Source organism: Megalopta genalis, chromosome 3, assembly GCF_051020955.1.
Source record: "Megalopta genalis isolate 19385.01 chromosome 3, iyMegGena1_principal, whole genome shotgun sequence".
In the NCBI taxonomy this organism is placed as follows: domain Eukaryota; kingdom Metazoa; phylum Arthropoda; class Insecta; order Hymenoptera; family Halictidae; genus Megalopta; species Megalopta genalis.
In genome coordinates, this window is record NC_135015.1 from 5,792,664 (window position 1) to 5,819,182 (window position 26,519).

At 44.8% G+C, this 26,519-nt stretch overlaps 1 protein-coding gene across 9 annotated transcripts in view; it reads left to right on the top strand.

Moving 5' to 3' along the window:
* The window catches only part of Rbp6 (RNA-binding protein 6), a 1,210,230-nt gene that overhangs the window by 847,292 nt on the left and 336,419 nt on the right, over positions 1 to 26,519 (top strand). The window contains exon 1 of one of the 9 annotated variants that reach the window (XM_076519697.1): positions 25,219 to 26,360. The exons of the other annotated variants lie outside the window; for them this stretch is intronic. The gene's annotated coding sequence lies outside the window, so the exon portion shown is untranslated. Of the gene's footprint in view, positions 1 to 25,218; positions 26,361 to 26,519 lie in introns of those variants that run through there. 9 annotated transcript variants of the gene reach the window in all.

The following is a 26,519-nucleotide window of genomic DNA, read 5'->3' on the forward strand; positions in this document are numbered from 1 at the left end:
CCGTCAAAGGTACTGCTAAAAAAGACAGCTTCGAGGAATAATTATTATTATTTCAGCGGCACGCTGCTGGACTACCGATGCACGCAACAGGCGCTGAAATTTTGGTGTCGTCCATCATGCATTGCATTTTGCTCGAACCGCACGAGCTGTGTCTGGAATTTGAAGATCGATTCGTTATTGAACATTTCCAATTGTTTCAACACTTGCAAAAATTGTCCATGATCATGCAAATTGATCTTCACTCCGAGTAAAAACGGTGAATTTTGGTCAGACACGAAAATATAAGAATAGATCAAGTGATCAAGTAAGGGATTAGTTTGTTAACGATCATTTCCAATTATATGAACGTGATTTCATAAAAATCAGCACATCCTTCGATGTTTATTCCAAGTATTAGGTTTGTGCATATGAAATACCGAATTTTATTTACATGTGAACGTTTGTCTCCCTGTTTTCGTTACGCTTCTCTTTTTGGCATAACCTCGTTCATAATCGTACTGTCCATTGCCAGAGTCACACCTCAACAAAGAAGGTTTTCTCAAAAGTGTTCCATTTTGTTATTTGTTTTGAATTTCCTAACGATATGAATTCAATCGATCTTCGTGTGTGTGTGTGTGTGTGTGTGTGTGTGTGTGTGTGTGTGTGTGTGTGTGTGTGTGTGTGAAATTTTTTTATATGAATATAAACTTGGTAATAATGCTGTAAAAGCTGCACGCAATATAAACCAGGTATTTGGGGAGAATACTGTTTCTCGGGAGAATACTCGGTTTAGTGATTTGAAGAATGATGCTTTGAAAGCATAGCTGGTAACGAATGTGACTGGAGTAATTCACTACTCATTCCTTCGAACTACAAGTACATTGATGAAATGCATGAAAAATTGAGAATTATACATGCATCAATTGTTAATCGGCATGGTCCAATATTTATCCACGACAACGCTCGGCCGTATATGTCGCATCAAACAACTGCGAAATGAAATGAATTAAAATATGAAATTTTGCAGCACCCAGCTTATTCGCCGAATCTTTCGCCAACCGGCTTTCATTTTTTTCAACATTTAGAACAGTTTTTACAGTATGAAAATAAAGACTGAAAAATTCCATATCACAGAGTTTATTGATTGTAAAGATCAGAACTTCTTTAAGACAGGCATTTATGCATTAAAATCTCGCTGGGAAAAGTGTATTGAATTTGTTTATCTGTTTATTGATTAAATAAACAGCTTTTGAAAAAAGATATGCAGTTTTATATATTCACTTAAAAATCCGACATTTCATACGCACCGACCTAGTAGAACTAGCTACTGACAGTCACACGCAGAAACTGATTCGATCTTCAAATTCCATCGTTTCCCGACCACCGTCTTCCGAAAGTTCCGACATATTTCTCGAAGAAGGAGTCACCCTGTACTTTCCAGCAGCTCTCAAATTATCAGTCGTCGAGAAATCGAAAGTAGGACAAAAGAACGAGAAGAGATCACGGATCCGCGTCCCCTCTGGAGGAGGAGCCCGAAGATCTTCTAAATCGAGTCTAAATCGTTTCGCCGGAATCGAGCGCGACGGGACTCGGTATTCTTAATAGGATGCTAATGAATAATCCACTAAGAAATTCTGCCGGCCCGTGCCAGTTTCTATTGCGCGAAACCGTTCTCGATTAAGATCGCATTGGCATCTGATCAACTAGGTCGGATATCGTCCCGGCGCAGGAACAACGGTTTAATTATTTCTGTTTAGGGACGCGCTATAGCCGGTTGCATAGGGGGTTGGCACGGGGGGTTTTAAGGGGAGTTGGTAGCATCCATAAGGGCTGTCCGGAGCGGCTAAGCAGGCAGCTTCGCCGCACGGGGTCCAGCGTCGTATCGATCTAATGAACGATATTGATTAATGGTGTCGCCGGTGTGAATAGCCGCATCGCTTCGTATAAATTAGTGGAGCGATTCCCGTTGCCAACGCGCGCATTAAGCAACGCGGCTTGCTAACACAGCCTCCGCACCTGGTTTACGCGTCCTGGGCGCTAACTCGAGTTAAACGAGATGAATGTCGGTTCGCTAATAGTTGTTACGAATTGCCTCTGGAGCTTGCTTAGCCCGCTTAGAGAGAGATTTAGCCGAGCAACTAAGATGAGCTCGCCTAACCGCCTGCCCTCTTCTCTGCTCATTCTTCTTCCCGCTCGCTCGCTCGCTCCCGCCTGATGCTGATCGTCCTCACCAGCTCGTCGGCGCTGTTTCACTAAGATTAGAAGGCCCGCGGTCCGCCGGCCGCGTCTTCCAGGATCAAAGTTTGACCGCGGACAAACTTTCCTGTGGCTTTAGCGCAAAGTCGTCAGCTTAGGCGTCCCGCTACGCTTCTTTCCGCGAGCATCATCTACGCTTCATCTACGGTCAGCCGTGGGCTTTATCAAATACTGCGCTGCCACATTAATCCTTTGACTATGAGTGGCTGGAAGAGAAATGTGTGAATCGGACGGCGGCGTTTCAAAGTGCACTCAGCAAGAAGCCTAGGGGATAGACAGACTTAGCAATGCGAATTGTCAAACTGTAATCACGACGTAAACGTCTTCGAATTATTTTGTTCCATATTGCATTCAAACATTTTAGACACGGTTTTTTAGACCCCTACAGACGTCGAATGCAATCGAAAGTGTTGAGATATATTATAGCACTTAATATTCTATCTAGCCGTCACAAAACACATGGCTTGTATTATTCTGTCTTAGGAAAATACCGCGAATAAATTTGTCCAGGTTCGAAATTAAGAGAGCAACCTGATACCCTTGTTACGTCAACATAAATATTAAGTTTCTAGCTCAATCAACGACGCCATGCCGTTTTGCAAGCCGTCGCGACCGTGCTCGGATTTTTCGTCCAGTCGATTCGCGCGATTAACGAAAAGTTACAGGTCCCAGACGGAGGGTGCACATTCTCTGTCTCGCGAATCGATTAACCGTGTTGTTCGGACCGAGAGTAATTTCTGTGAAATTCCATCCCCGAGAGGCGTAGCCTGACCGGAAGTCGATTCGTCCCGCTCCTCGGGATACTGAAATCTCAGTAGATTCGCTAAGTAGCAATATAGGATAAATTAGCTCTGTCAGAGCGCCAGCCTCGGCCTTGTTGTTCTCCTTCTCCCGTTTCTCTTTCTCCGTCGTCTTTCTCATCCAAACACTCGGCTCCCTCGAGACGTCTCCTCTTCTACCTGTCTTGCCTCACGATGCAACGCTCTCGGCCTGATGTATATGTACGGCTGAACGAGCACACGGGAAACAGAACTGGAACGCTCCTTAACTCGTGGTGGAACACTTTTACGAGCCAAAAGACATGGACGATTTTGTCCCGTCCCACCGTTTCCCAGCTTGCGACGAATCTGTTTAACGGAAGAAATCTAGGAATAGTCTGATGCGCGTGCTTTGATATGATAATGGATAGACTCTGGACCTTTGTGCGAATTCCTGGCGACGTAAGCTGTTTTAGGGTAAATGGAATTCGTTATTACTTTCTTTCGTCGACTGCAAAATTCTCCCCGATAGAGCGACGATGCTGATATTACTAGATAGCATAGACGTTTATTTGTAGTTTTGAACTTGCACGAATCATAGATGCGTAAAGTTTCGTAATTTAGTGAGGAACTTGTTCGGTGTGAGTGTTTTGGCGACGAAAGTCTCTATTTGATGCAGTGAATGTCATAAGATGACATTCAGGAGGCTGTAATTCTTCTGAACGCGCTTATATCACATAAAAAGTATCAACTGTACTTACCAAGTTGTTTCAAGAATTTGGTGAAAAGAAACGATGTCGGCGATCATACTGAATTTTGATTTTACGTGCCTGTTGTTCGAACAAAAATCGATTATTTCACTGAAACTCTTCGAGATGCAATGCAATTTGAAACCAACGATGATTGATTGATTGATTGATTGATTTGATCTTTTAATAATTTTTAGACTGCGAATTTTATGATTTTATAAAAGAATGTGAATGTTCTTATTATATCCTCAATTTATTCAATTACTGATAGAGGAAATATAATTTGTCCAACTTCTGCATATAGTTTGTCTAACTTTGCGGTAGTATAATGATTTTTATTTCAATTCGATATTGTTTAACAAAATCGTTATTGCTGCAGAATTTTCTTCAGGTTGCTGGTAGGTACAGTAAATTCTCCCTAATTGATGCTCAGCTTGAAAATAAAAATTAATCGAGCCTTGCAGCTCGTTTTTATAGTTGTTGGCAATCTTAACTATAAAAACGATCCGCAAGGCTCGAATAATCGTATCACCGCATTCCCAAATTGTTCATTTTTGTCTCCAAGCTGAGCGTCAATCAGGGAGAATTTACTGTGCATCGCATTTCTGATTAGTTATAGGCCAGTTCTAAATTATCGATGAAAGTGGCGAAGATTAAACCGAATGGGAAGTATGGCATGCTTCGGAGCCATCTGTACCCATAAATTGTAGGTTAACGGGCAGCGTAAGTCCACCATGCGCTTTTCATCTGTTCATTTTGAGATTCACGTTTTAGGGCACGTGGGTGGCAAGTTGCTTTATGGCTGCTACGAAAACGGTACGCCGTTAACCCTATGGAATTCGACCTAGCTTTCCGACTTCCCTGTCCTCGAAAATTGAAGACGAAACAAAGGGGGGAGGGGGAGATATGGTTGCACGGGGAACTCAATGCTGAAGGGAGAGGAGACGTGGGCGGTCAGAGATGCAGACAGTCGCTCCGTGAAATTGAATTACGATAAGCAAAGTAAAGTTGGATGATCCAACCATTGAAAGATCCAAAAATTGAAGACGAAACGCTAGCTGAACTTCGAATACCATTTCCGCGTATTCGCGATCGAATTTGTATAAGATATCGAGGACGATTATGAAACGCGGGAAAAAATTCGATGCACCTTCGCCGATTCCTCCGGCGCTTTTATGGCAACGGATAAAATGCACGTACACGCGTAACCCGCGTGCACGCGAATGTATGCAGCCGAAACCGCGGGGGCAGACGGCTATATCCAAGATAGGCGAACACTGAACATTTCTTGGGCTCGAAAATGGAGTCCGGAACTCATCAAGGTAATGCAGCTGGGATTATCCTGAAACCGAGCACGTTCCCAATGCCGAGAGTCAGGAGTACTGGCACGGCTCTCGGGAAAGGTAGAGCCTCGGCAGGTTATTAGTTGATCGTTTGATCGAAACCCCGCGGAGACCGCTAGACACTTCTGACACGTGCTGCGTCTCTCCGGTTGTCTTTGTGCGGCGCACATTTGGTCGGCCGACCCGGTCTTGTTTATTGAAATAATTCGTCTGAACCTCATCGCCGACTGATCTGTATATCAAGAACTCGCATATGCAACAGCGATCTAACAATTTTACATTGATTTTAAAGCCAATAAAATCTACTTTATTTTCAAAGCGAAATTAAATAGTAGGGGAGATCAGGGATGGATATAACACCGGGGCGGTAGTAACTCGTTAAATATCTCAAAATATATGACAGATATTAATACACGGTTTATATATTTAATTTATAATAACATTTGGAACATACTCATCTATCATACTTAGGTAAATACGAAATATACATCTCCATAAGGAAGAAAATAACTTTTCGGTTCCTATAAGTTAGCTTTCCTTATTGTTTTAAAATTGTGATGTAAGTGCTTTTTTAGCAAATATGTCCTTTCCCCTACTTATTTTAAATCTCTAATTTCATATGTCTTGAAGAAACACTGATAGTTATTTTGCATTAATAATCATCTTATTAATGACAATTTATAATTAAAGTTTGACAGTCGGGGCCGATTGTAGCATCGATAATCGGGGTCGATTCTAACGTTATAATCGAGTTCACCAGACGCGATCATTACAATTCGTGATATCTCGTCAATATTCATTTCTTTCCGAACGCTTAATTGCCAATCGATAATCGGTAATAAAATGTGAACAATTTGTAATAAATAGATTCCTACGTGGTAATTGCAGTTTTAGTAATTTCTATGGCTAATGTTTCTAATGTTATAATTTAAATAAGTATCTATATTTATTAAGTTAACTAATAAATTTATAGTTGCTATAATTTAATATAATAATTAAACTTTTAGAATGCCTCGTACAAAAATTAAAAAGATCAATACAGGAACCATGCATATAAAAGCATATGATGAAACCTAGGAACATCATAGTTCAAGTAAAAATGAAAAATGGGTCCATTGTTGTGGTTGCAATGTCTAAGCATATGAAAAATATTCCGAACGAAATGATTTACATATTTGCCACAATTGCTAATGTTTCAAAATGGGAAGAAGACACAATTTCTTTCACTTCTTTCACATTTGTAGGTACCAAAATACTTTGTTTTTTTCATGTGCTATTAGAATGCAGTTCATTAAATATCTTGATTTCCCAATCAGATCCCGGATCCATATTTTATTAATAATCTGGATATTCCTTGATGTATAACAAAACCACTCTAAATAAATAATCTCAAATAATTAGGTAATAGGTTCGTACAATAATTGTCCTTACGAATACAGTAATTTATGTGCAATCGTGTCCTAAGTCAAAGTGTTACAAACGTCCCTGGTCTCTCAAACTAAAACGGAATTGAATTGGAAGATTCTAATGATATCACAGTTGCAAATGGAAAGACTATTTTGAGGCTGCTAACTCGTTACCGTTTTTAGTATGTTCGCGTTAATATACCTTTTAAATAAATTTTAGATTAAAGTTCTCTTTGACGTCGGAAAGCGGTGATTATTTTTGTCTCCAAATGCGTAGACGATAAATTTTAGCGTAAAACCATGTTTAGATATTCTAGTCGGTGGTATATTAGGATCATTAAAATTGATAAAAACGTTCACCGCAGTATAAAATTTAGACACAACGCGGTTGTAAAGCGAGCGTTTATTCCCTGACGTATAATATACTCTTTAAATAAATTTTAGATTAAAGTTCTCTTTGACATCGGAAAGCGGTGATTATTTTTGTCTCCAAAAGCGTAGACGATAAATTTTAGCGTAAAACTATGTTTAGATATTCTAGTCGGTGGTATATTAGGATCATTAAAATTGATAAAAACGTTCATCGCAGTATAAAATTTAGACACAGCGCGGTTGTAAAGCGAGCGTTTGTTCCCTGACGTTAAAAATAGTATTATCATATTAATTTATAAGAGAGCGACGTTCATGTATAAGCTGTTGAATTCAGGCCAGAGACGGCTTTGTTTCTTGTTTTCGCATGGATTTGCATAACTTTAAAAACAACGGCGAGAAGAAATATTTTTTAAAGAATTTCTCATTACTATCTCCACCGGTGTGTGTGCGCGGCCTGACACGTTTCACTGAAAATAATGAGATTTTTATTTCATAATTCCTTTGCCGCTCGCGGAAAGAGTGAATTTCAACGTTTTCTCGAATAATTCGCGACTGTATAGTCTTGCGATCCTGCCGGGGCTGTAGTGACTGCTACTTTATGCGATCTTCGTTGCGTTTTGCACACGGAATCGACAAAAGTGATACTTTATCCTTTACTGCAATCTTAAACGTTTCATTAATTAATCATTCCCTAAACGGAAAGGAAAACTCGAATACCTTGATGTCGATAATAAAAAGATAGAACTCTATTAGAAGTTCAAGAAAAGGTACTTCTCCTTTCCATCATTTTTAAGCCTAAAGTAAGATAAAATTATTCTCACATTCCTTTAACGTCTTTAGAATTTTATTTCTGTCACGAATTCAGAAAATCCGCAGCTTACGAATGCGCGTAGTTTATGCATTTATGATCAAATATGTAGATTAAATATAAAATCGTCGAACCGTTACAAGAATTTAACAATATAATAACGCAATGTATCGCTGATTAACTGCTTCGTGTAATTAAGCAAAAAAATCCAAACTGCCATCAAGTCGGGACTTTGTATTCATGGAAATCTCGTTGCTTAAGAAATTTCTCTGAAATCGATTGAACATATCCAGCAGCCGATATTTCCGCAGAATGCGAAAAGCTGTGTTAGGCTGTCGGGCAGAAGGATCTACCCAAGACTGTCGATGTGGACATAATAGCGAGTGATAGCAGGGCCGATGCCGGTGCTGCCAAGTAGAAGGGTAATAAAATAATAGCGCAAGGATCGGCCGGGTTAAACGATGACCCGCACTATAGGTTTCCAGTCGAACACCGTTGGTTCGGCGGATCAGATTAACCAGACACCGGGGAATTTATCTCCGAACGTAACGACTACGTCCACGTCGTCTGGACGACGGGCGCGGATAAATACGTGCGTTTAGCGGATTGATTGGCTACAGCACACTTTGGCTAGCCTCGCTTCGGGCTGATGCACTTTTGCCATCGTCGCACCGAATATAGATGCGCTCTTGAGTCACGCGCGACGTGCGGATCGTTCCTTGCCATTCGTGGCAAGGTTAAATTTTGCTCTGGCGCCATACAAGATCCCGAGGTCCTTGGCGGCCCGCTATAAACCGGTATTCGTCTTCGTAACAGAGCCCGGTTTTCCGTGACCATCCGGACAAACTCTTAACGGGGAACTGCACAGAAACGTGGAAATGTGCGCTTCGAGCACTTGCACTTTTTTCCAAAGTCAAATAAATTCGGCGACCTAACGGTGCGCACTTATTCGTCGTTTCCATGAAATTTCAGTGACCATTTGCTGATTAAATGCTTGATCGATCAGGTTTGAAAGTGACACATTCATTGTTATTGTTATTAGACTGCAGAAGAAGTCAGAAGAACTTCATACTGTGATACATTTGAGTTATGTATTTTTAAACTGTGCGACAAATATTACCAGAAAATAATACCAAATATTATCAGAATAAACTTTTATAAAGTAATAATAAAACAGCTGCTTTTAGTGCTCCATAAAACTAATGTTATTTCATATTGGGTTTGTTAAAAGTTATCAGAAAACAAAAACTAAGCTTCTAAGTAACACCTGCTTCTCTAAATCGCTGCGAAAAATTACGATTTTGCAAAAAGCTCCGCAGTCGAATCGTTCTATTACAATTGATCCGACGACTTTGTCATCGAATTGCAAATCACAACTCGAAACCAGATCTCAACAGACACCTTATCGCGTCAGCACGAAAATCATTCGGTGCTCGACAAGTTTAATTAAAATGTCTTTTCTGTTGCTTGTTGCAGGTAAGAACGATCAGCGTGCACCCTCTCCGGTAGCCTTATCGTTCATTGGATCGGTGAGTGGTTCAAAGAAATTCGAAATTGAACAAGGTATCTCTCGTTTCGCCGTCGATCCTCGCGCATTAAGGTACGTCGGAAGAGGGGGTGGTTCGCCGTTTAATTACGAGATCTGTCGACGCGAAAGCGGCGCTGCAATTCACAGCGTAGAGAGAAAGAGAGAGAGAGAGAGAGAGAGAGAGAGAGAAAAAAGAGAAGATCAGTGTTTCCGGGGGAACCGTACGATGTATTCTTTGATAGCGGTGACGAGAGTGCCGGACCGCGGTGGCGAATTCTCCTCGATCCTTGATCGGGGGTTGATACAGGCTGCGAAATGTCACTGGGCCAGACATTTCTATATTTGAATTCGAGTTTCGCATGACGGCGCTTCGACGTAGAGAAACGGGAGAACCGACGTCTCTATCTATTGATCTAACTGCCGGCTGGGCCGCGTGACGTTCAGCTTGGAAATAATGTTTTGTGAGTCTCGTTGGAGTAGTCCGTCCGTTCTTCTTTCTTCCACCTCCGCGGCTCTCTTTGTTCCACCGTAGCCTGCTTTCTCCGCGACTTTCTGTCCCTTCCTCCTCTCTCTCTCTCTCCGTCTTTCTCCCTCTCCCTCTTTCTCTCTCCCTCTTGTACTTTCTGCATTGACCGCCGATAACCAGAATACCGCGACAAAAATACAGGGTCGGTCAAATTCTTAATCTTGGAAATAGAGGCTCTTATCTATGCTGCCGTAAGTGGTGCAACCGGATGTGAACGCCGCCCACGCCTTCGCCTTCGATCACCCCGGCTGTCCTCCTTTCAAACAGTTGCATAGATTTTGAGAACCGTCGAAAAACGAAGACAGAAGTCTGCTACAATTTCACCAATAAACACAGTCGCTCTTCTCGCTTCGGTACCTCGAATACACTTTGTTTGATTTTAGCCAGCTTTACTGAACTTTTGGTTAGATGTAGGTTTTACTTTGTATCTAAGAATGCGGAGATCTAGAGTTAGTTTATATAATGGTAATTCTATGTGCTGAGTAAAGAGCCTGTTGAAAGTCATTTTTAGAAGAACGACAATATCTTCTTGCATCAAAACATGAGTTATTTCAACAGTCCGGTTGAAAATTTTCGATTATAAAGCAACGATAATACAGTTCAAAGATAACAAAGTAACAAGGTAAAAAGGTAAACAAGCTAAAACTAGTTGGTTTACAGTGTTTCTAAATCAGCAATTTACAGTTTCATTTAATGTTAGTTCTCGCCGTACTTTAACCCTCTGCCGTACTTTTTTTTTTAAGTCGGAATAAAATTCTGTTCTCATTTCATCAATATTTAACCTCTTAGGCACGACGCGCCACTATAGTAGCTCACTCTAGAGTAGCTCACTCACTTACCGTTTGAATTAAATAATCGTCTTCATATGTATTGTTTCACACTTATTTTGTTTTCACATCGATTTACAACAGTGTTAATAATATACAGACGGAATATACACTATCAGACTCTGCCGTCCAGGAAAATAGCCTCGCGCAGAATTCAGCCGTACCTAAAAGGTTAAGCATTCAAATAAGTTTCTGATAAGAAATTATCCCAATCGAAATAGTTGAAGTTATTGCAACTGTGAAATAATGGTAAAAGGTTAAAGCGAAGAGGATTCATTTCACGAATGTGTAAACGAACCAGACATCTCGAGTACCGAATCTATCGCTATATATTCATAGAGGAAATTTGAGTTGACTGTCACAAGATACACGAATCCTTGTCACATCAGAATCGGTAGCAAAAGGATTAATGCGAAACATTTCGTCGGCACTATCATGTCAGCCCAAAATGGAGTCGCAGACGTACGTTCTAGCAATGAGGTTGACGGAGCACCGTGCAGAAACCGCAAAAACACGGTGATCATCAGTTGCCCAGGAAGCAGGGATGGTTCAGGAGTTAATAAGGATGGATAGGTGGCGTTTTCGGTCGACAATGAACTCGGCCTCGCTCCCGGGATAAGTTAGTCGGGTGTCCCGTGGGACACCCGGTACTGTCTATCGGGGGAACGTGCCGCGCGTGGTTGACGATAATTATAACACAGAAAATCGGCGAGCATCAGAGACCAGAATTCCCTCACGTGGCGCGGCATTAATGACTTGGCCGTGCTCTCTGCCGGTGAAATACCGGGGCGCGCGCAGTTCCCGAGGCTGCGGCCGGTGTTAGGTGAGACACGAAATTCACGTCGAGGCCTTAAGCAGCGCGGAGCGTGGTAATATCCGAAACGGTAACTTCTGCACGTCCCCGGCGCGCATCCGAATCCACCGTCTACTACCAGCAGGAATATCCATTTCAAGACATTTAACCCGGCTGACTGCCGCGACGAGGTGAGACGGGATGTACACAGCTTCTAAGATTACTAGGCAGTTTCATTACGCTTACGAAAAGACCCCCTACTCCGTGCTTCCTCCGTCTACGTCTCTGCCGATCCCCCATCCCCCTGTGCCACCCCTCTCTTTTGCTCTGCCCCTCTCTCTCTCCCCCCTGACCCCTCTGTTCTCTTTGTGTCGCGCAGAAAGGTTTTCGAGAGGTTCAGACCATAGCACGTCAAAACCGGAGACGAGGGCACCCACGAGGAACCGAGACGAGACTTCCTCTTTCTCCCTCCTCGAAAGTTTTCTGGAAAGTATCTCGGCTAAGGGCCCGCGAAAATAAAACTGATATTTTACATTAAATGGAATGACTTTCATGTTCCTGTTAGCAACTGGAATTGGATTTATCGCATTCCGTTCGCCTGCTCTCGAATCTTGAATTTCTTTGCGTTTCTTCTTCATGCTCGGCCGAAACCTCGAGCAAGATTAATTTTAGCTGGACGCAAATGTATTGGAAGAGCCCTTTTCGAGAACACTGCGGGTGACAAATATCTAATTTTCCAGGGGGCACGGAAATGTTTGCCAACTTTAAGTTATCAACAAGTTTGGATCCTTTTTTGATGCGTCATTGGAGCTGTGATTTGCATTTGGAGAATATAGTGTATCGTATAATCGTGGAAGCACGATTGCAATGCTATTGCCATATACTGCTATATATATATTTACAATACGAAATCACAATAAAATTGCACGTCGATCTATTCTCGCCGCCGGAGAGAACATTTTCCGATAGACCAAACAGAATCGTTCAATTTTGGCTCTCCCGGGTCTCTTCTACGAGAACTCTTCAGTTATGATTTTTTAGGGAAACACTCGAACGAGCAGTGATGTTTGCTTCAACGACTAATGTTCCTTTCTTCAACGGCGAGTGGAGACCGCGTGTTTGGGACTGGCTAAGTTTGCACGTTGCGAAACGGTGTTGCTAATATTTTGCGTCTCGATATATATATTGGAACTTGCAGAGACCAATGAACTTGAAAACAGGTTCGTTTAGAAATTAGACCTATTTGTTGATCGTGACGCTTTTAAAACATGCTTATGCGCACCGAGGAAAATACAAATCCAAGAAGCAACGCTTTTGAATAAGTGTGTTTGCGTAAAAGTGCGTTCCAATTTCACGCTGGCTCGACTTTTCACGGTTTTTGTAACGAAGAAAGGTTCGAATCGGCACGGAACAGTTTTTACGAGCGATATCGAAAGTGTAATTTCGTGCAACGTGTAATAATAATGTCTTCATGGAATGTGAAATCGAACGTAACTAATGTTACGGGTTTATCGACGCCGTGTAAAAACATGATTGATCGCCCCGGGCGATACGAACAAAAAGGAATCCCTGTAACGCGCCATTTCCGTATCGCACTTAACTAGCTCGCATTTAATTATCGGTACGGAAATGTTATACACGCGAGAATTCCTAGCTCGTTTTCGAACGGTCCAATCTTTTAAACACGTTTCGCTAATTACTTTCGCGAATCGCGTAATCCCCGTTGATTAACGGGGAACGCGTACGGATTATCGTTCGAATAAGAGGCAGAGAGACATACTGTAATTTCGAAGGAACTGAATACGAGCTTACCGCGTAATTGGGGTGCGAATGAAAGAGTAATCTGCGGAAAGTGTCACTGTGCTGCGCCGTAAGCTCGTCAAACTTTCTTAATCTCTGTATCAGACGCGATTCTCTCTGCCACAAATCAAACCTGATAGAATTTCTATGTTTTAAGTATACTTGCAGCAATGTACAAAAATGTTAGTATATGGTTCGATACGCAAGATGTTTCATTATTATGTAAATGTCATTATTATGCTAACACGTTAAATGCCTAACGTCAACCCCAAAAATTGTCAGAAAATCTAATTTGATTAATCAAGTTAGAACTGGGAAGATATCAGATTCGTCATAGTGTGTGGTATTTTAGCTCGTATGCATCCGAAACATCGCAACGAAATACAGGCTGTTCGAATATATGCAATAGAAATGAATTTTGAAAACTAGTAAAAAATTAGCGTTACGCACAACGTGCTAACGTGGGATCTAAAGTAGAATATTAAATATTTCCAAAATAATGCGACATTAAATTGTCAATTTGAAACTATAAGAAGCTATGTATGTGCATTAACAATAATTAACAGAAATTTTTCAGTGAATGAAGCAAGTTTTCCCCTTGTTTGAGCAAGTATTTGAAACAACCGATTAATAGAATTCGCGAGAAGATTTCTCGCGAATTTTGATAAAGCCTGAAAAGTATTACACGGAGCAGAATGATCCTACGTGGGAACCATAATTAATCAAGCGTCGTAAGTGACCGAGTCCTTTGTCTGATCCCAGAGTATTCCAGCAACGAATAAATTGCTCGGTCCATTAAATTAAACGAAATCAATAGCACGAGGCAACGGGCGACCAAGATAAAACGAATTCACCGAAAGCGCGGATCTGGAGTGGTATTTACGGAGTCCCGGTGTCTTTGATTAATCGAGGAAAGAAAACGACAAGTAGTAGACCGGGCGTATTTGTACGTGTCCAGAAAATCGACTAGCCGGGTAAATCTCGGCGCGCGGCGCGATGCGGTCATAATTCCCGAAGTAATATACAGCGTCCCGTATTAATTGGGCACGCACCATTACATCCTCGAGCGCATTACGTGTAAACCAATCTAAACGAGCGACAGTCATTACGGGAGTTTCGCGGAGCAAGGATGCTTGCTGCGAGCACACACCTGCGTGAGCGACCGCGCGCATTCGTGCCGCGCTGCCAAAGCGGTTTGCTCTTCCTTCTGAGAGCGGGCACAAATGACGTAGCTACAGTGCTAAACTGCGTTATGGCGGTCTTCCGTGGCACGTCTCATTAATCTCTTATTCGAGCCCGGAATCATGGAGGAGGATATAAAACCGGATAAACAGAAGAAAGAACGCGGCGTCCCGCAAGCTCCGAACGAAATGTCAGTACTGCTACCCAAATGTCAGAACCGAGGATCGTGTGGAAGTTGCACGATTTAATCAGTTTTTCGCGGGAACAACGTTTCTTCCTTGGAAACCATGATCGATCCAGAGATTAGCGGTTAATTACTTTTGTATGGTTCGTAAGTTCTGCCATTACTGCATCCATTGCTGCGTGTAAGAATTCGTTTCTTGCTCTTTGAATCAACTTACGATTTTTGCGCGCCGCAATGCACTTTTCATGATGAATTTGGCGCGATAGTTACTGTTGAAATGATCATTCATCTCGATTGTTTGTGAACGAACGCCGAATTTGTGAGGAAAGGGCCACACGTTAATACCCACGGCTGATAAAAGCGAGCCTTTGTGAGCTTAAATGCGGCAGAGAGCTGAACATCCATGAATTTGTGTAAGTACTATCTCGTAGTAAAGTTAGGAAAGTGAGATCATGGTTTTCCCGAACAAGTTATAATTTCATCCACTCTGCACATCATCCGTCTCTATCGGTTTAAATGACGGAAACCGTTCAGCAGTCAGTGATTTCGTTCTATGTCTAGTCATTGCCGCGTATTCCACTGATTTATTAATTTTTCAATTTAGTGCCGGCAGCATAGTTGTTTCCACTGAAACGAATTTATCAGGGACGCAACTTTAGACGCACCTTATCGGGGTTTTTCGTGAACAATTGTTAATGTTTGGGGACGGGAACAGAATTCGGTGTACATAATAATAGAATAGCAAATCTCATTTGAAGCGTGTTTCCTCGCTGCTCCGGATACCGTCTGTCGGCTACGGGGAAAGCTTACCGGTGAAATGATTTCATTGTCCGTTTCCAGTTTCCATGGACACATTAATGTCTCATTAGCGGCGGGGCTGCTTTCATTGCAGCGCAAAGTGGCCCACGTTTTAAGCTGTAAGAAATCTCGGTACGGACCGCTGAACGGAAACGATGGCGGCCGGCTGATGCGTACCTTCGCCGGGTGAATTAAAGCCGACAAAGATGAAAGCTGAACCGGTGGGAGGGAGAGCGATCATTTTAAACGCCACGTGAACGACAAATAGGAAAATACAGGCTCAACGAAGGGGCACGGAGGAAGGGCGATGTCTTATTTACGGGACCGCCGAAGGAGCAATTAAGCCGCGAGTATTCAAATCGACGCGGAATGGAAGGAGCAACGCGTTTCCTCGTTCTTGGCTCAAGGCTGCAGCGAAGGAGCTAACCCTCTTATTAATACCATTAATCACCCCATAAAGATTCAGCCGGCCGCCGGAAAAACAAGGGCCTCGGTAGAAAACCGAGACGGGAGAGGGTGTTCATGAAATCCGTGCCGAACCGTGCCACCGATCCGTGATAGTTTTTAGGGGGCGCAGCCAGTGAAAAAGGGCCGACTGGCACCCTATTGTTTCTCACGCAACTTTTCACAGATTTCACTTAGCCCGCGGAGCAAAAGCTGGCTCCGGTTCCGAGGAACTCAAGCCCTTTCTTCAATAAAAATTCATTTCCTTCCTTTGATTTACTTCAAGCACCGAGCCAACTCGTTCTTCGCTTCTTTTCTTGTCCTCGCCCGCCCTCTGCCCGCCTAACCCGCCCGTTTTCTCTGTTCCTTCCTTCTTCTCTCTCATTTTCTCCGTCTCTCTTCCCCGCTTTCTGTCGCTGATTGTGAGAAACACTTGGAAAATACTGGCCAGATATAAATTCCTTCGCGCCGGCTGAAGCGCAACGAAATCCCCGTGAAAAGCGATTCTCCGTGACAGATTTCGCCGCGTTCCACTTACCTTCATCGGTAAATGGCTTCATCGCTTAATGAATCTTCCCAGGATGGATACGCTGGCTGGCTGGCCGTTACTTTTCCAGAACGGTCTACGAGATTTCACCAGGAATGGCGCAAAATGTGCCGGTACGCGGATTTATGATAACGATAAATTGGGCACGCCTCAGTTTTTCTCAGAAACGCGACCAGCGCTCGGTCGAAAACACGGATACATGCGTCACTGTTAATAAATGTGATTGGCTCTATTTTTTGAGCAGCCATGTTCTTTCGCTTTTTGCACCAGAGAGTGAGAATTTTTATTATTAGTTCGTTTTCCTGGGCGCCTTGCGCGATTAACGCTTTACTCAAAGCATACGCGAAATAAAAATGGTATTGAATAGATTGCAAATTATTACGGATTTGTGATAGTTACACATTTATAGAATACACTATACACGTGTCTTAACAAATTATTGACGTTTCTATTCTATTTTTACCGTCAGGAAGTTTCTAAATGGAACCGTAAGGTAATGAAAGTGCGCGTGTCAGCTATATGTAAAATATTCTGGTAAGAGGTATCCAAGAATTAAAATAACATTTAAAAGCATTAGAGAGATCCGAATGACTAAAATACTGCTACATTTCATTGCGAGAAGTTTAAGTGCGTTAAAATTGCCGTGAAATAACTTTGAAAATTGTCGACGCCTGACTAGAACAGATTATTCTACTTAACATATACACTGGTTTGGTTTCACCGATAATAACGCTAGATCTATGTAGATCAAATAATTTCTTGAATAGTTACCTAACGCCATTTCTATATGTATCTAAACATAACGTATGGAGTAAGAATTACCTAGATTATAGGTTTCAATGTTTTATTAATATAGCATTTTTAAGTCGGGTTGCTTTTTTACAGTTTGGTGAACATGTCAATATTCGTTTATACCTAATTGTAGACACATTCACGAATAACTTAAGAGGAAAAAACAGCAAACATTTTCATCCTCAAATGTACAAGTTGGTTATCTGTCTCCAATTAAATCTAATAATCATTTAACAGAGTCCTGAACAGCCTGAGGAATTGCAATCAACCTTGGTAAATTATTTTATAAAAATCGATATAACGGAAAAAGTGCATTTCGAAATAAACAAAAAGCAATGTTAATCTTTATTAATCTACCCGTTTCCCCGTACTGTATTTTGGCCAGCCCATGAAAGCGTCAAATCCGCGGTCCGTTAACGCCACAAAAATAACATTCGGAACCGAGGCACGGTTGAAAAATAATCGTCCCATTTTGCTCGCTCCCATAAGTATCCGATCGCCGGAATCGCATAGAACCCGAGCGAGTTCTAGCCGAAAAGCGGGGATTGCTTAATCAGAAGCCGAAATTAAACGTCTCGAAAATACTAGCGAATGCGGGCGATAGCACGGCCCCGCCATTAAACAAACGCCAATCCCGATGAACGTTCCGCCAAAGAACAATGTACCGCAAAGCGTGCAAAGCTTCTTGGAGGAACGGGGCGAGGATCTTGAGAGAGCGGCTGATGGCGCGGTACCTCGTTTTCGTGCGCCCTATTAATTACGAGGCAACGGCTCGCGTGATTCGAGCTATTTGCCGATCTGAGCCCGCCTCCCCGGCCCCCTGGTTTTCTTACGGCGGCGGTGTCTAGCTAGCCCCGGTTTTCTCTCCCGACAACCTCGGCAGCGGAGCCTTCAAACAAGCCGTGAACAACCCGAGGTCCGCGGTGAATGAGCGCCGCGGAATGGAGAACGCGGAGCGGAGCGGAGCGAGCGAGGACGCCGCCGAACGGGCTAAAGTAGACACACAGACAACTCGGGTACTGCTTGAATAAGTCGAGGAGAGTCGCATCCAATATTTTAGAGAAGTTTCGAGCTCCTCGTTTCCAGCTTGATTCCGTGGCCGAGGGATCAGGGAAAGAGAAAGAGAGAGAGAGAGAGAGAGAGAGAGAGAGAGAGAGAGAGAGAAAGAGAGACGGAGTGACAGTTGGCGAGGAGGACGGAGAGAGGTCCGCGAGCATGTGTAAGGTCTGCGCGCGTGCGAATCGGAGACGCCAGGGAAACAGAAACCTGAAGAAACAGAAGAGCGGAAGGGTATGCTAAAGGGCGGTTTCAAGGAAGGCACCGGGGAAAATGGAGGCAGAGGTGAGTCGGCCGGGATGAGCCGTATATCTTGGGGGATAAGTATCGAACCTGAAAATCGCAACCAAAAACCCCGACTGGCGCAGCAACGTCATGCGGAAAACGACGAACTAGGTCGATGTCGAAGAGTTTCGCTGCAGTTGGCTGGTCCAATCGAGTATCTATCCTCTCTTCTTCTTCTTCGTCTTCTTCCTCTTCCTCTTCATCCTCCTCCTCCTATCGCGCCCTTCTTCCAACTCCAACGTTCGAGCCCTCCCTTCGTCCCCGTTCATCCCGTATGCGGGGCGGAGGGTGGAGAATCGGGGGAAGGGGCACGGGATTTGAAACCCCGTCCGACTGTTTTCCTCATCGCCGACGAAAACATGCTGCCCTTGTACTGTCGTCGAGACAAATACCGAGAGAGCGCGCGGACGCCGCGCCGGGGAGCCAGCGGGGGGAGTCACCGTCCACCGGGGGACGGAAAACTTTTCTACTGTTCTTTTCGTTTATAATTTATGTTTCTCCGCGCGCACCACTGAGACATTGTTATTGATTCCGTTACGTAAACAGGCGGCACGGTTTTTCCGAAGCTTCCGCGCGGAACTTGGCCGTTTAAACGCCCGCTTTTGTTCGCGGCTCTGGACGCTCGAGAGCTTTTCTTGATCAAAGGAGTCCGCAGTATTGCTGTTCGACCTCCATTCACTAAACTACGCCAGGAATTAGCGATCGGGCTTTTGTCGGACGGGCTGCGGATTTGTTTAAAATTGCAGGGAAAAGAACGTGTCTGCTTCTTTTTAAATAGACGCGGAGTTTGTGTGCTGAAGTTCTTCTGGAAACAGTCAGTCTTTGATCAGAGTGGCTGCTTCTTCGACGCTGCTAGACGAAACTTGACACCAATGAGAAAATTCGACAACCATCATCCGACTTCATGCATATCCAATCACGAAATAACCGTACCGACGACGAATATAACACAATCAGACTCGATACAACGTCAGAAATCGCGATACCGAACGGAACTCAAGAAATCACGAAACAGTAAAGCACGTGATAATCGAACACGCATCGGTAATACATTTCTTCAGTTTCAAAAACAGTCTATACAACGTTAACTAAAGCATTTAAATTCATTTCAACGAGACGTTGGTCAGTAACGCAACTTTGACAGCATTCTTTAATATTGTCGCAAGCGTGCGAGACGGGATTTATTTATATTTCCCCTGAAAGATAGTAGGGTTGTCTGTTATTTTTTCTTTAATAAATAATCGGGGATGCGGTAAATAACTCTACTATCCTTGGATACGCAAATTTCAATATTCCGAGGCCGTTACTAAGGTCGTCACTTTTATTTAGACCAAAGTATCAAGTCATGAGGTTTACTAATATGGACCCAATGCACAGAATTCTCTCCTTAGCGAACTATTACTCCACTGATATTAACCTTTTCACCAACGATGTAAAAGATTTTAAGCGTTCACTATTCACTCTATTTTTTAACTCATAGTTTATACTTTTATTCTGGCTCTATCATGTCTTTCTGTCTGTACTATACTTCTGTGTCATAATTTCTAAATACTACAAGAATCTATGCCCGTTTATTAGTAAATAAATAAATAAATATTCGAGGAGGCACCATAGTGATTGCAGCTAAGAATTCTTGATAACTCCCACGAATGTGACAAGTCAGAGAAATCTAAAATCTAAATACTACAAGAGTCTATGCCCGTTTATTAGTAAATAAATAAATAAATATTCGAGGAGGCACCATAGCGATTGCAGCTAAGAATTCTTGATAACTCCCACGAATGTGACAACTCAGAGAAATCTAAAATCTAAATACTACAAGAGTCTATGCCCGTTTATTAGTAAATAAATAAATAAATATTCGAGGAGGCACCATAGCGATTGCAGCTAAGAATTCTTGATAACTCCCACGAATGTGACAACTCAGAGAAATCTAAAATCTAAATACTACAAGAGTCTATGCCCGTTTATTAGTAAATAAATAAATAAATATTCGAGGAGGCACCATAGCGATTGCAGCTAAGAATTCTTGATAACTCCCACGAATGTGACAACTCTGAGAAATCTAAATTATATAGGAATTTAACGAGAAAGGCGAGTCTGCTAATAAATAGCAGAAATGCAATGAGTAGATTCGTTCATCGTTTTGATCTGGCAGCCCCATTGAGTATGGTGTCGTCATAGTGTAAACCGGAGTTGTGTGTTGACGTGTCCGCGGCGTTCGTGTGTCGCATTCTGGCCAATTGAAACCCCGGAGGTAAGGGCTGGGCTGCTCTCCTACACCGTGATAACTGAGTTACATTCCAATATCATGATTACACGTCATCCTTGACAGTTGACAATCCCTGGAGTAATGACTATTGCGGAACGGTTGAACCGGCCGCTGGATCACGTCGTCCGGTTAAATTCTTGTGCTGAGGCGGGAGAGGGAATACTCTGACGGCCACGACCGCTTCCTTCTCTCTCTCTCTCTCTCTCTCTCTCTCTCGAATTCTCTCTCTCTTTCCCTCTTCTCTCTCGCGCCCGCTAATCTTCACGGCCGTGGAAACATACTGCCGCACGTCCCAGCTTTAATCTTGTGACGTAAAACGGTTCGTGAAAGAATTCGTGTTTTTAGATGCCCGGTCCGCCGCCGAGCCTGCGCCGCCGGGAACTTTCCTCATTTCCTGCACTTGGGACTGCAATAATTTAAAAATCACTCGCGTGGAGTTTCATCATCGCTCTCGGTTATTACGCACCGACCGTCCCTCCAAAGAAATACTTTTGAAAGATAACACTCGACGTGTTCCAGATACTAAATAAAATTGCAGTTCTCGCTGTCGAGACTCTTCGGAGAAAACCGCCTCTTGCAAATTTCGTCGACGTTCCGCCAACATTGCAGCTGGTTGCATCGCCGAGAGATTCGTCGCGACGCTGGCGGAACACCGGCTTTTTTTTTAGAGCGTCGGAATTTTCATTTCCATGAATGATGTGATAAACAGTCGTAGAACGAAAAAGTTTCTCGCTGCGTTTTGCAGATTTCATGTGGCGAACACGTGGTAGTTGAACGATCAATTTTTATTGATACGTGCATTGTCTTACATTTTCAAGTTTTACGTACCATAAATGCATAATGATGCGCACTCCAGTTATTGTACATGAATTAGTTCTTAATTATTTCGCGTTATTCTTGAACTGCGTTGTCATTAATCTACAGCATGCCAACAGCGATTAAAACAGTTAGAAACGTACAGAAAAATCGTAATCGACGGGACAAGCAAATTTCTTGATTATGCCAGGATATTTTGTCGAGTGCTCATTGAGTACTTTACAGACGAGCAGTAATGTCATGAAGGTCACTAAAAAATAAACCAAAACAAACTAGCAAAGTATTTAAATATTCATGAAACAATAGTTCCGAGGAACAGTGCAATTTTATCGGAAGCGTGCCTAGAGTCGGATTAAGGCAGCGATTCGCGAAATCTGCTGAGTCCCCCGAACTTAAGAAAGACGGTTGATCGAGCAATTAGGCGGGTCTTGGGGTCTCCAATTACTTCTTCTCTCTCTCTCTCTCTCTCTCTCTTACTCTCTCCTTCTACCTCTCTTCATCTCTGCGGGTCAGGTCGAGCGTTGCCTGTTGTCAGTTGTGGATGCGCCTTTCGCACTACAGGAGGAAGCACGCGCTGCTGCGGTTTTCCCGCCAAGTTCATTCAGCATCTTGCGTTGGATGTAAGCCAAATGCTGAATACACCAGCGCCTCTTCCACCTTGCTCCTCTCCGCTGGTCCCTCGCGTAACTATTATCATCTCGGAACGGCAAGTTGATGTTGCCGTTGTTGCTAACACCGCCAGCGTCTCCGTGTTATAGAACAAGCGACACAGCCCCTAATAAGGTCGGGCCATGGCCCTATTCCGCAATATTTCGCGACCAATTGTGCGCCCCGTTACCACGAACAAATGCGACAACCAAATCCGCTGGGAATTATTGGCCGAGCTATTTTCTGCGAGTTTCCCTGTCGCGCGCGCATTCCTCGCGCCACGCAGCGCTCGACGAACAAATTCTCACGGTCGTCTCTCTGTGAGATTTTCCCGCAAAAAGCTGCAAGTGTTCGTTGCTGCGGTGTACGTGAAACTCGTGGAGATTATTTGATAGTTGAATAATTGATAATTGACCGTACCTTCTAAGTAAAAATTTTCCGGTCACAGATATGTACTTATTAAGACAGTCAAAATTGCGTGGCTTTTGCACTTAACAGTCAACAATGTAGAGAATACACAAATTATTAGCAAGTAGAGTACTTCTGAGAATTGAGTTGCATAGCTTCTGCACCAATCTTCAATGTTTTCTTCGTACAAAAGAGTTTTAATAGAATTTTACCTCCATATCGCACCATTTTTTTACGGTTAGAATGATTGTATTTTCCTTAATTGTAATACTTTCTTAGAGGGAGGAAAAAGGTTTATATTTATTATGCTGAAACATTAATAATAAGGAAACAAAATTTTACTTCCATTTAAAAGAATTACATAGGGTGTTCCATAATTATGTTAACAGCTGGAAACGAGGGATACCTGAGATCATTTGAAGAAACTTTTTCCTTAGCGAAAATGCAATCCGCGGCTTCGTTTACGAGTTATTTAACGAAAAACAGTGGCCAATGAGAGGCGAGCTCGGCTGATGCGAGGCGGCCGCTTGTTGTTCCGACCGCCTCGCGCCATCTGATCTGGCTTCTCATTGGTCACTGTTTTTCGTTAATAACTCGTAAACGAAGCAGCGGATTGCATTTTCGTTAAGGAAAACGATACTTCAAATGACCTCAGGAATCACCCTTTTCCGGATATTAACATAATTATGGGATGGCATAGTCCAGGTTTTTGCTAGAAATTTTCATCACGTTAGACCTGTAAGAGTACGGCATAGGGTTAGTAAAGACTGAATCGAAGGAGAAGACTTTAAAGTAGATAGTGCGGATCACGGGGAGGTGTGTGTGTGTGTGTGTGTGTTAAATTGATCGCCGTACGCCGATGTTTATAAGCGAGTTAAATACCGATTCGAGCACTGGGTACATTTTAAATGAAAAAGTCCCGGTGTCGGCGGGCGTACACGTAGTGTTTACGCGTCAATTGTATCCCGCGCACGTCGACGCGACGGAGGGAAAACAAACGGCGCGAATTATGCGATTCTGATTTCCACGGAGGCAGCCTTTTCCACTGGATACCGGGGGGGGGGGGGGGGCGCGTGCTTTGGAAGCGAACGGGGCGAATCGGCGTGCGGGTGTGCGTAGCGTTCATAGTATTGGCAGCGGGCCAAGTCACGTTGTGGCTCAATGAAATCTTTCTGGGTTAGGTTAGCCCCTTCCTTCCGTGTTAAGCGTAGGATACGTTTACACGGAGAGTCGCTGGACGTAAAAGAAAGTGGAGAGGGGAGACGAGCGAGCAAAAGAGAGAGGAGCGAGAGAGCGAGAGAGAGGAAGCTAGGATGCTGGCCTCTGGCCAGGCGGAGGGCCCGTCGAAGTGGCTGGCTTTAGGATCCGTCGGAAGTAGTGGTGGTCAATATTGGTCAGACCGAGGGGCTTCTTAAGCGCGAGACCGTACCACTTTCGGGCCGAGCGTCGGCGCAGCTATTCCACTGGCAGCTGTCAGCGGGACATCAAATCAGGCGATCTACGCTTGTTGCCGGCGGATGCCCCAGATTCTGGACCCTAAAAATACAGAGCTGGATATCCGGCGACATCGGTGAGTGAGCAGGAATCAAAGGAACGATTTTCGCCGGAGTTTCCGTGGAATTGGATTTTTCAAGATCTCACCTGGTTTCGCGTCTCCGAGTCGCGTAACGTCTCCTACCGGGGGGGGGGGGGATAGTAGCGCCGCGAGAGGGTTGGCGAAGGGAAGACGGATGGTAAGTAGCAGAGGAAGCGCGTAGAGGAGGGTGAGACGGATAAGGAGGGCGACGGTATCGTATGTACGTACGTCTGACAGCGGTTCCAGATTCGCGCGAAGAAACACTTCATTCAATATCGCGTCGTGCCAGGAATTTAGCTCGCGAACGCGTAACAAGTAGTCATGCACCGTTTCGGGGATCGTGTAGAGCACGGACACACCAGCTTGCACAGGCACACAGCACGACTCGAGCACAATCCGGCTTCCCCTCCTGGTTCCCCTACCTCGGTAACGGGTTGCTCCCACCTGACGTTCGCCACTCGACCGTTCTCTCCCTACCATCGCGCGGCTCTATCCCGCCGTCAAGCGAGCGTGGCGTGGCGAGGAGGAGCAGTCAGGCAGTCAGGTTCTCCGCTGGCATTAAGTATTCCCGTTGGGTCGGCGTGGCGAGGAGGAGCGCGTCGCGGCGTGGTACACGAAAGCACAGCAGAGCAGAGCAGAGCAGAGCAGAGCAGAGCAGAGCAGAGCACATCGGTAGCGCTGCACGACGCTGCACGGCGCGGCGCTGAGCGGCGCTGAGCTGAGCGGTGTGGCGCGACGCGAGGCGACGCGACGCGCGACGTGGTGTGCGTCGCGTAGCGTCGGTCGATGCTGGGGTGCCTCGCGAAGGAAGGAAGGAAGCGAGCGAGAAGGAGAACCGTCTCTCCCTCTCGCACCCTCGACCAGAACCCCTCTGCCCCTTCGAAAGCTCGCTCGATCTCGCTCGGGCGCGTGCGGTACAGCTTTCTCCGACTAGCTAGAATATCCGAGAGGCGCTATCCCCCTCGAGCGACGGCAGCGCCCCGGGGGCGCCTGCGCGCCTCGGAGGGGTAGCGGGTTGCCCGATAGTGGCGAAACACAGGGGAAACGGGGGGTAGGGGCCCCTCCCTGGTTTCTATCCCTCGCTCCTTCATCGTGCACCCCACCACATTGGATCCGCGCGGCTCCGCCACCTCCCCTCGCTACGGCTCCACTGCCCGGGCCTCCACGATCGCCCCATTCCGTTCTCGGCATCACAGCGTACAGCATTGAATTCGACGCACGACGACAAGGAGCGCGACAACGACCACCTGCCTCTCTCTGTGCTCTTCTACACGGATAATCACATTCTGTCTCTGTTCCACCCCCGTCGCCTTTGCTCGTCCGACCCGACGGTTCGACTCGACTCGACTACGACGAGACGAGACGAGACCCCGACGCGCTCGACGTTCCGCTGCGAGAGAGAGAGAAAGAGAGAGAGAGAGTGAGAGAGAGAGAACGGTCGCGGGATAAATACGTGTGACGAGTCGACGACGATCGAGAACAGGATCATCCGCCAGGTGCTACCTACCCCCGTCGTCTCGCGCGAGGATACGCAAACGTCACGCGTGAACCGTCGATTGATCTTCAGGATCCTCGTACCCCTCTGAGGCTGTCCAGATATCTCGCGGGTGGCTAGCGGAGCAGTGTGTCACTCGGCCAGTTCGCCGTTTCTACCCCTGTCTGTGCTACGCTTCAGAATCAGTGTGCCAGCGGTCGCGATTACGCGACTCCAGTAGTGTGCTACGCGCGCGAATGTAAGCCGTTCGACGATTAGCGAACCGTTCGCCAGAGAAGATCACCGTTTCTGCTGCGAGGATCGTGATATTGGTTCGAGAGCCAGCCTCCTATCGTCGTCGATCGTACGTACCGGCTTACACGATAATCTCATCGAGTTGTGACGGATCCGCGGGATCGACGCAACGGAACCGGCGCCAGGAAGTGAGCATCGTTGTTAGCGTTGCCTTGGAAGCCACGGGCTGCCAAGGAGGTTGTATACGCGTGTGCTGAAGGAAGCGTTAAAGCGTGTGACAGCACGAGGAGACACCACCGGTGGTTCCTCGATCGTCTGTCCGTTCCGTTCGCCGTTGACGCAAGCAAGCCGAAACGTTGATCGCACGGCGCTCGGTACTCGCGGCAGTACTGAGTGACCTGCAGCACCCAGCAGTCATCGAAAAGTGTACACGACGGCGGTCACCACGTACATCACGCCGCTCATCACACCCGAGAAGGTACGATGGTTCATTAAGCACAATCTTTGTTTAAAATAACGCGATATTCGTTCCTGGATCGGCAAGGACGCCGCTCCGATTATCCCCGAGGAGGTTCTGTGGACCGGTGTCACTGTGTGGGTGTATCGACGTTTGCACGCTCGCAATCCGCGTACACAC